This window comes from Bos javanicus, chromosome 29 (assembly GCF_032452875.1).
Source record: "Bos javanicus breed banteng chromosome 29, ARS-OSU_banteng_1.0, whole genome shotgun sequence".
Classification (NCBI taxonomy): domain Eukaryota; kingdom Metazoa; phylum Chordata; class Mammalia; order Artiodactyla; family Bovidae; genus Bos; species Bos javanicus.
In genome coordinates, this window is record NC_083896.1 from 5,631,125 (window position 1) to 5,640,086 (window position 8,962).

Below are 8,962 nucleotides of genomic sequence, written 5' to 3' on the forward strand. Positions count from 1 at the left end.
TGAATTCATTCCTTTCATATGCACCTCAGCTCTCTGGGGCCAAATCCTGTTGCCTTGTTCAACTTAAGGAGTGGTAGATGCCCCAGATGGCTGCTTCTTTCACTCCCTGAGCTCCTCAGAGATCACCATGGGGAGCAGTGACATCTGTTGGATTGGAGGTCTGGGAGCCCTCATTCACATTTGGACGCCAGAAATCTCTGGTGACTGTGTCATTTCTTGTTTATTGAAATGGCAAGAGATGTCTTCATTTCACAAAACTTTCTGTACCTTCTATTCAATAATATTGTGAACCAAAAAATGCTCTAAATATAATGTCTACATCCTAAAGGAAATCAGTCCTGAATATTCATTGGAAGGACTGATGCTGAGGCTGAAACTCTAATTCTTTGGCCACCTGATGCGAAGAACTGACTCATCTGAAAAGACCCTGATGCTGGGAAAGATTGAAGGCAGTAGAAGGGGACGACAGAGGATGAGACGGTTGGATGGCATCAACGACTCAACAGACATGAGTTTGAGGAATCTCCGGGAGTTAGTGATAGACAGGGAGGCCTGGTGTGCTGCAGGCCGTGGGATCACAAAGGGTTGGACACGACTGAGCAACTGAACTGAACTGAAGTGAACTATTAAAAATATCCTTGGAAACCTTTCGACTCAAAATTTTATTGATCTACATATTTTTTTAAAGAAACAATTCTTGTTCATTTATGGTTAAAATCAGTTTATAAATCACATTTGTTTTCTGAGTCTTCTAAGCAAGTACAATATTTTTAAATTACCCACATGACTTCTTAAAAATAGTATATTGCCTCAATTAACTTTAGAGTGTTTTCTATATAAACCACTGTGCAAATATTTATACTCAATGATATTACCAGAAGACACAGTTTTTTAAATATTTATTTATTTAATTATTTGGCTGCCCTGGGTCTTAGTCATGCACACACGATCTTTGATCTTCCTTGTGACCCTGTGTGTGGGTATTGTGTGTGTGTGTGTGCCTGTATATGTTCAGTTTGCTCCAACTCTTTGTGACCCCATGGACTGTAGTCCACCAGGCTCCTCTGTCCATGGAATTTTCTAGGCAGGAGTACTGGAGTAGGGTGTCGTTTCCTTCTCCAGGGGTTCTTCCCGACCCAGGGATAGAACCCATGTCTTCTGTGTCTCCTGCATTGGCAGGCAGATTCTTTGCCACTGGGCCACCTGGGGAATCGGAGGGATCATTCAGTTGTGGCATGCAAATACTTAGTTTCAGGATATGAAATCTAGTTTCTTGACCAGAGATTGAACCAGGGCTCACTGGATCACCAGAGAAGTTCCAGGACAGCAAGGTTTATTGAAAATTCTAAAGTATACAGTCCTGATTACAAAACTGATTTCTATTGTGAGGTGCTGTGGCCAGGGAAGCAGGTAGGGATTGAAAGTGGTTGATGCACATTTTGGGAAAAAGAAACTAGAGACAGAATTAAAGTTTCAAAGATGGAACTGGGGGACTCAAGACTTCTTGGATCAAGAGCCCTGTTCTTTGGGGCCAGGTCACTTTTTTTTAGTGTCTCGGCACACAGAAAGTGTCTGTTTTGCTATGATACAATCAGTCCTGTGTCCCCAATCACATTTCCCATTGCTATATTTTGCTTTTATTCTTTTCCCATGGGGTTTTTCTCATGGCTTAGCCAGAGCAAGAGGTGGCTGACTATTAGCCCCTGCACTCTGGTCTGATCTACAAGCAGCTGGCCTAGAGACCTGAGGCTCAGAATGTCTATCACTGAAGATGAATCCAGTCTGTCCTACTCCCTCCCATCCCCAGCCCCCACCCTCACCCCCACCCCAGCACTGGCTACTGGAACAGTCTGGATGAATCCTGACTCATTGGTAAGCACATGCAATATGTGAGTCCAGTTTCAGCATCCAGGTTTTTCTTTCCTCTGTTGTAAACAACAGTGGTTGAGTTCAAGGGATGAAGACTCATGCTATTCATGAGAAGGGAGAAGACTAAAAAAAAAAAAAAAAAAAAAATTGTGAAGTGCTTACATAATAATGAGCTCTTGTTCAACAACTCCAGAGCCCAGCTCTCAACAGGCAATATCTCATTTTGTGAAAGTCACTCAGTCATGTCTGACTCTTTGTGACCCCATGCACTATACAGTCCACGGAATTCTTCAGGGCACAATACTGGAGAGGTTAGCCTTTCTGTTCTCCAGGGGATCTTCCCAACCCAGGGATTGAACCCATCTGAATTGCAGATGGATTATTTAACAGCTGAGGCTCCAGGGAAGCCTAAAAAATATGGAATGCTTCATGAATTTGTGTGTCATCCTTGTGCAGGGGCCATGACAAACTTCTCTGTATCGTTACGATTTCAGTATATGTGCTGCCAAAGCGAGAGCAAATATCTCTTTGGATCCTACTAAAAATCCCATAAACTGTACGTGCATCATTATATTCACTGTGGGGGAACCAAAGATCTGCCTAAGGTCCTCTAAGCCATATATTCCCTTCCATCAGATCAGAAACAATTGCAGCCTCTGAATCCTTTGCAAGAAACTTTTTATTTGTCTCCATTAGTTTAGACACACTGTGAGGGTTAAATTTATGTGTCAGTTGAGATGACCAGATCACAGGTCAAAGATTAACACTAGGAGAATCTGCAAGGGAACTCCTGGGAGAGATTAGCATTGAAATCAGTAATTGAGTCAAGACATCAGCCCTCACCAGTGTGGGTGGGCATCACTTTATCATCTGGGGGCTTGGATGGAACAAAGGCAACTATTCGCCTTCTCTCTCTTCTTGGCTATGAATACTGGAGCTTCTAGCTCCTGAACGTGGAAACTCCAGTACATACACAAGTGTCTCCCTGGTTCTCAGATCTTTAGTTTTGACTTAGAGCTACATCATCACTTCCATTGCTTTTCAACCTTAAGATTACGTCTGAATTATACCATTAAGATTAGGTCTGAATTATACCATTAAGTCAGAGAAGGCAATGGCACCCCACTCCAATACTCTTGCCTGGAAAATCCCATGGACGGAGGAACCTGGTAGGCTGCAGTCCATGGGGTCGCTAAGAGTTGGACACGACTGAGCGACTTCACTTTCACTTTTCACTTTCGTGCATTGGAGAAGGAAATGGCAACCCACTCCAGTGTTCTTGCCTGGAGAATCCCAGGGACGGGGAAGCCTAGTGGGCTGCCGTCTATGGGGTCGCACAGAGTCGGACACGACTGAAGCGACTTAGCAGCAGTAGCAGGATACCGTTAAGAACAGAGCGCGGGCGGCTGCAGCGGCACACAGAGCGTGGCCGAGAGGAGCTACCTCACGTCCGAGGTCAGGGGCAGACCGGGAGGACCCCATGCAAAGGGGCGGCGACCAAGAGGAGTTACCCCATGTCCGAGGTCAGGGGCGGCGGCCGAGAACGCCAGGCTGCGACACCGCAGGAGCAGCCGAGAGGACTTACCCTGCGTCCGAGGTCAGGGGCAGCGGCCGGGAGGAGCTACCACACGTCGAGGTCAGGGGCGGCGGCCGGGAGGAGCTACCCCAACTCCGAGGTCAGGGGTGGCAGCCAAGAATGCCAAGCTGCGACATCACAAAAGCGGAGAGGAGATACAGCCGCACGAGGCCAGGGGCGGCGGCAGGGAGGAGCTACCCCCATGCCCAAGACCACGGGCGGCGGGTGGGAGGAGCAACCCCACGTCCAAGGAGCGGTGGCTGCACGGGCCCAGGAGGGCCTAGAGGAGCTATACCACGTCAAGGTCAGGAGGGTCGGTGGTGAGGAGATACTCCTCGTTTTAGAAAAGGCAGAGGAACCAGAGATCAAATTGCCAACATCCGCTGGATCATGGAAAAAGCAAGAGAGTTCCAGAAAAACATCTATTTCTGCTTTATTGACTATGCCAAAGCTTTTGACTGTGTGGATCACAGTGAACTGTGGACAATTCTGAAAGAGATGGGGATACCTGACCACATGACCTACCTCTTGAGAAATCTGTATGCAGGTCAAGAAGCAACAGTTAAAACTGGACATGAAACAACAGACTGGTTCCAAATAGGAAAAGGAGTACGTCAAGGCTGTATATTGTCACCCTGCTTATTTAATTTCTATGCAGAGTACATCATGAGAAACGCTGGACTGGAAGAAACACAAGCTGGAATCAAGATTGCCAGGAGAAATATCAATAACCTCAGATATACAGATAACACCACCCTTATGACAGAAAGTGAAGAGGAACTAAAAAGCCTCTTGATGAAAGTGAAAGTGGAGACTGAAAAAGTTGGCTTAAAGCTCAACATTCAGAAAACGAAGATCATGGCATCCGGTCCCATCACTTCATGGGAAATAGATGGGGAAACAGTGGAAACAGTGTCAGACTTTATTTTTCTGGGCTCCAAAGTCACTGCAGATGGTGACTGCAGCCATGAAATTAAAAGACGCTTACTCCTTGGAAGGAAAGCTATGACCAACCTAGATAGAATATTCAAATCAGAGACATTACTTTGCCAACAAAGGTCCATCTAGTCAAGGCTATGGTTTTTCCTGTGGTCGTGTATGGATGTAGAGTTGGACTGTGAAGAAAGCTCAGTGCCAAAGAATTGATGCTTTTGAACTGTGGTGTTGGAAAAGACTCTTGAGAGTCCCTTGGACTGCAAGGAGATCCAAACAGTCCATTCTGAAGGAGATCAGCCCTGGGATTTCTTTGGAAGGAATGATGCTGAAGCTGAAACTCCAGTACTTTGGCCACCTCATGCGAAGAGCTGACTCATTGGAAAAGACTCTGAGGCTGGGAGGGATTGAGGGCAGGAGGAGAAGGGGACAACAGAGGATGAGATGGCTGGATGGCATCACTGACTCGATGGACATGAGTCTGAGTGAAATCCGGGAGTTGGTGATGGACAGGGAGGCCTGGTGTGCTGTCATTCATGGGGTGGCCAAGAGTCGGACACGACTGAGTGACTGAACTGAACTGAAGTGAATACCACTAAGATTAGGTCTGAATTATACCACAGCCTTTTCTAGTTCTCTAGGCAACAGATAGAAGATGGTGGGACTGTGAGCTCAGTTCAGTCATTCAGTCTTGTCCAGTTCTTTGAAACTCCATGGACTGCTGCACGCCAGGCTTCCCTGTCCATCATCAACTCCCAGAACCTACTCACTTAATGTCCATCGAGTTGCTGATTCGATCCAACCATCTCATCTTCTGTTATTCCCTTCTCCTCCTGCCTTCAATCTTTCACACCATCAGGGTCTTTTCCAAGGTGTCAGTTCTGTGCATCAGTGGCCAAAGTATTGGAGCTTCAGCTTGAGCATCAGTCCTTTCAATGAATATTCAGGACTGATCTCCTTTAGATGGACTGGTGGATCTCCTTGCAGTCCAAGGGACTCTCCAGAGTCTTCAACATCACAGTGGGACTATAGAGTCTGTAATCATGTCAGCTTCTTCTGAAACTATGTATGTGTCTGTACCAGGTGAATCTTGAACAACACCTGGTTCAACTGCTCAGGGTCACTTAGACAAAGATTTATTTTTTTAACAGTAGTTAAAAAAATCATATGTAGTTGACTGAATCTGAGGATGATGAACAGAGGATAGGGAGAGCTGACTGTGAGTTATATGTAATACATAACATATATTTCTTTTACATTTGAACATTCTGATGTCCAGACAAGCTACCCTTGACTTTTCTAATAGGGAGAGACTGGAACTGTAATAGAAACTATCAAGCTATTCTGATATGATCAACCACCCAAACTGATATAAATCTAGAATGTGGGGTGGAAATAAAACCCATGTCCATTTTTTTTTTACATTTTAGCATTTTACTAAAAAGACTTTGAATGTCTGGTCACAACTCAATTATATCTCCTCCTATATCATTCCTATAATCACTCCTATATCACTTCTATATATCACTCCTATAATTGATTATATAGATTGTAACTCCTCCTCCCTGACAGGCATGGAGTGGTGAGAACCAGTCTCAATCTTGTTGGCAGTGTGCAAAAGTTAACAGAACTGAGGACCTTGCCTTTGACAGTGAAGGACACACAAAGGCAAGAAACTGTGACTTATACACCGACTGATAGAAGCATGAAGAATACCCATGCCCAAGGTCATGGCCTGAGTCAGCAGGGAGAGCCCTGCAGAGAGCTCTTCATTCCAATAGTTCATCGGATGCTGTGTTACCCTCTGTGTGTATCAATCCACTGAACAGCCAAAGAAACAAGCAAGGAGGTAAGAGTTGCTCCCAGGAGGCTTACATTACATGGTGGCTCAGATGGCAAAGAATCTACCTATACTGCAGGAGACCGGGGTTCAAGCCCTGGATCGGGAAGGTCCCCTGGAGAAGGCAATCGTTACCCATTCCAATCTTCTTCTCTGGAGAATCCCATGAACAGAAGAGGCTACTCTTTATGGGTCTTAAAGAGTTGGACACAATGGAATGACTAAGCACGCATGCACACACGCACACAGAACAATATATCATGGAGGACAGCAGTTGGTTTTCCATGAGCATCTCTTTATTTACTTATCTTTTAATTCATTTTTATTGAGTAGATTTGCATTACAATGTCATGTTAGTTTGTTGCTTAACAACGAAATAAGTCATATCAATCTGTTTATCCACTCTCATTTTAGATTTCCTTCCTGTTTAGATCACCAAGAAGATAACTTTCTTCCTGACAGTTTCTTTACAACTATCTTCCCAAGGATAATTGCAACATGTGGGTGTCCAGCACATATCCAGGTGTCATATTAGATTCTAGAAGCACATGTCCATGCCAGTTCGACCCCTCCCAGAGTCTACATTTCCACAGCAATCCCTGCCCCCGAGGATCGCTGTTCCTTTTCACATCCACACTGAGCACATGTCTGAAACCATGCTGTTTTCCCTCCACGATATCCCCATGTTTTAGATTTCAGTATCCAAGCACACAGAAGAAAGCTCCTGATGGAGCCAGTGCTCTAGGCAGGGGCAGTATACTTGTGTAAAATGGGCACCACGTGATGTCCTCACCACAGGGAGGACGGGGCTGAAGCTAAGCCACAGGCCCTGGGACATCCTGAGGCTCTCAGAATCTCCAACAGCTGAGCCCGAGGCTTGGCAAGTCTCGCTTCCAGGAAAATACCCTGAGGTCTGTCACTCTCCTGAGGGGCAGGATGACGCTCTTGCATTAAACGGGGCAGCCCAGTGGGGTGTTGGATCAGCTTCTCCATGACAGCCTGGACAGGAGGTTTCCCACCCGGACTGAAGTGCCTGAGCTGGGAGCAGTGGCTCAGGGCAGACAAGATGGCCTCCACCTGGGAGTCCTTGATCCCACACAGACCTAAGTCCAGTCAGTCCTGGACGGTGGCTGCAACTTTCTCCAGCAGAACGTGGAGGACCTCAGGTCTAAAGTCAGTCACGGTGATCCCATTCAGGTCCAGGCCTTTAGCTGACTGATGTTTGGGCTCTGGGACTGGTGGGTCGAGTCTGATTCTGTCAGCCAGCAGTTGGTTATTGACAGGTTATTCAAGGGGTACGGCAGGCACCTGGGGAGAAACCAAATAATTAGTTCTTGGAAACTGGAGTGCTAGGTTGCACACATGCGATAGACAAATGGTTTGTACAGAACTAACGTTGGTCTGACCATCAATTCAGGGTCAATACACTGATTGTCACGTCTCATGCTAGGCTGAGCACTGTCACCTTCACTGCAGGGTTAAGTCACGTCACAGAATCTGGAAGGTACACCTCCTCATCTATCAAATAGAGTCAACACACCCCACTTCCTTATGAGGATGAATGAAGGTCATGGAATCACCAGAACAGTGAGAGCCAGAGAGAGTCTCCATCGAGTCTGGACATCACTGAATATTAGTGTTGGGAGATGAGATTTAACAGTGATTCCAGTTAAGGCTTCAGTCGAGGTTGAGCTCTGGATGCCTATATCTCTGGCCAGGGCGTCTCTAGCGAGACATGCATAAGGAACCAACTTAAACAAGATCCCACAACATGAAATGTGATGCCAGACCAAAGGGGCTTACATACATCCCTGCATCGTCTTCAACTTTCTATCCCTTTTTATTATCCTTTTCTCAGCTTGATTAACAGCATCTCCAGAATCATGCTTTTCCCACATGTTAATTAACAGGTCCACAGTGGGCACAAACCTGTGGAGCATAGAGCTTCTCTTCAAGAATGCTTGGATGTGATGCAGTTTCCTCATTTCCATGTCATTTCTAACTTACTTAATTTTATCATTTCAACATAGACACCTCCACAAAAGGAGGGAATTACAAATGCTGGGATGCAAACATCCCAGTCAATCCTCTGTATCTCCCCAGCCAGGTATCTCACAAGAGCCATGAGACCAGTTCAGCCCCCTACCCCCTACATTTGTGTGGTTATGGGATGCCACGCTTCAGGAGAGTGCAAGAAAGGAGAGGGTACTTTTGAAATTCTAGGGTTGTGTTCAGTGTTACCCAGCTCGTGGTCCACTCTCACCTGAGCATGTGGTTCAGGCATCCTTCAGGGAGGGAGGGAGACTCCAGATGGAGATCCAGGAGGTGGCCCAGCCTCAGGAACTGAGACGTAATTTGGACAAAGTGATCCTGCTCCTGCTTCGTGAAGGCAGTCAGGTGGATGGGAGAGAGGCAGAGTCTCTGCAAATTATTCATCTTTCCCAGAAAAGGAGCAAACGTGGCCAGCATGGACAGATGCCAGGGCCGATTCCCACTCACCTGGACACATCCAGCTGCACCATGCTCAGGAACTTCACAGTGCCATCCACGGGCGTAGAGACAGTCTTCAGCTTCTTGCTGCACAGGTGGATGGAGGATTTACTCTGCTCCACCCACCTGAGGATGTAGGTGAGGAAGTTGTCCAGAGTCCTTTTCTTCAGGCAAAACCGTCAGTGGAGCCAAGTGCTGCTTTGTGGTTGAGCTCTGCTCAGCCACTGGTGCCGTTTGTGAGCCTGAGCACCAGA

The 8,962-nt window shown here is 46.4% G+C and overlaps 1 non-coding gene across 1 annotated transcript; it reads right to left on the reverse strand.

The window, feature by feature from the left end:
- Nucleotides 1-2,280: 2,280 nt before the first annotated feature.
- On the reverse strand, nucleotides 2,281-2,389 carry LOC133241885 (U6 spliceosomal RNA). The gene has a single exon (XR_009734696.1). It is a non-coding gene; the product is annotated as a U6 spliceosomal RNA (small nuclear RNA).
- Between the last annotated feature and the right edge of the window lie 6,573 nt (nucleotides 2,390-8,962).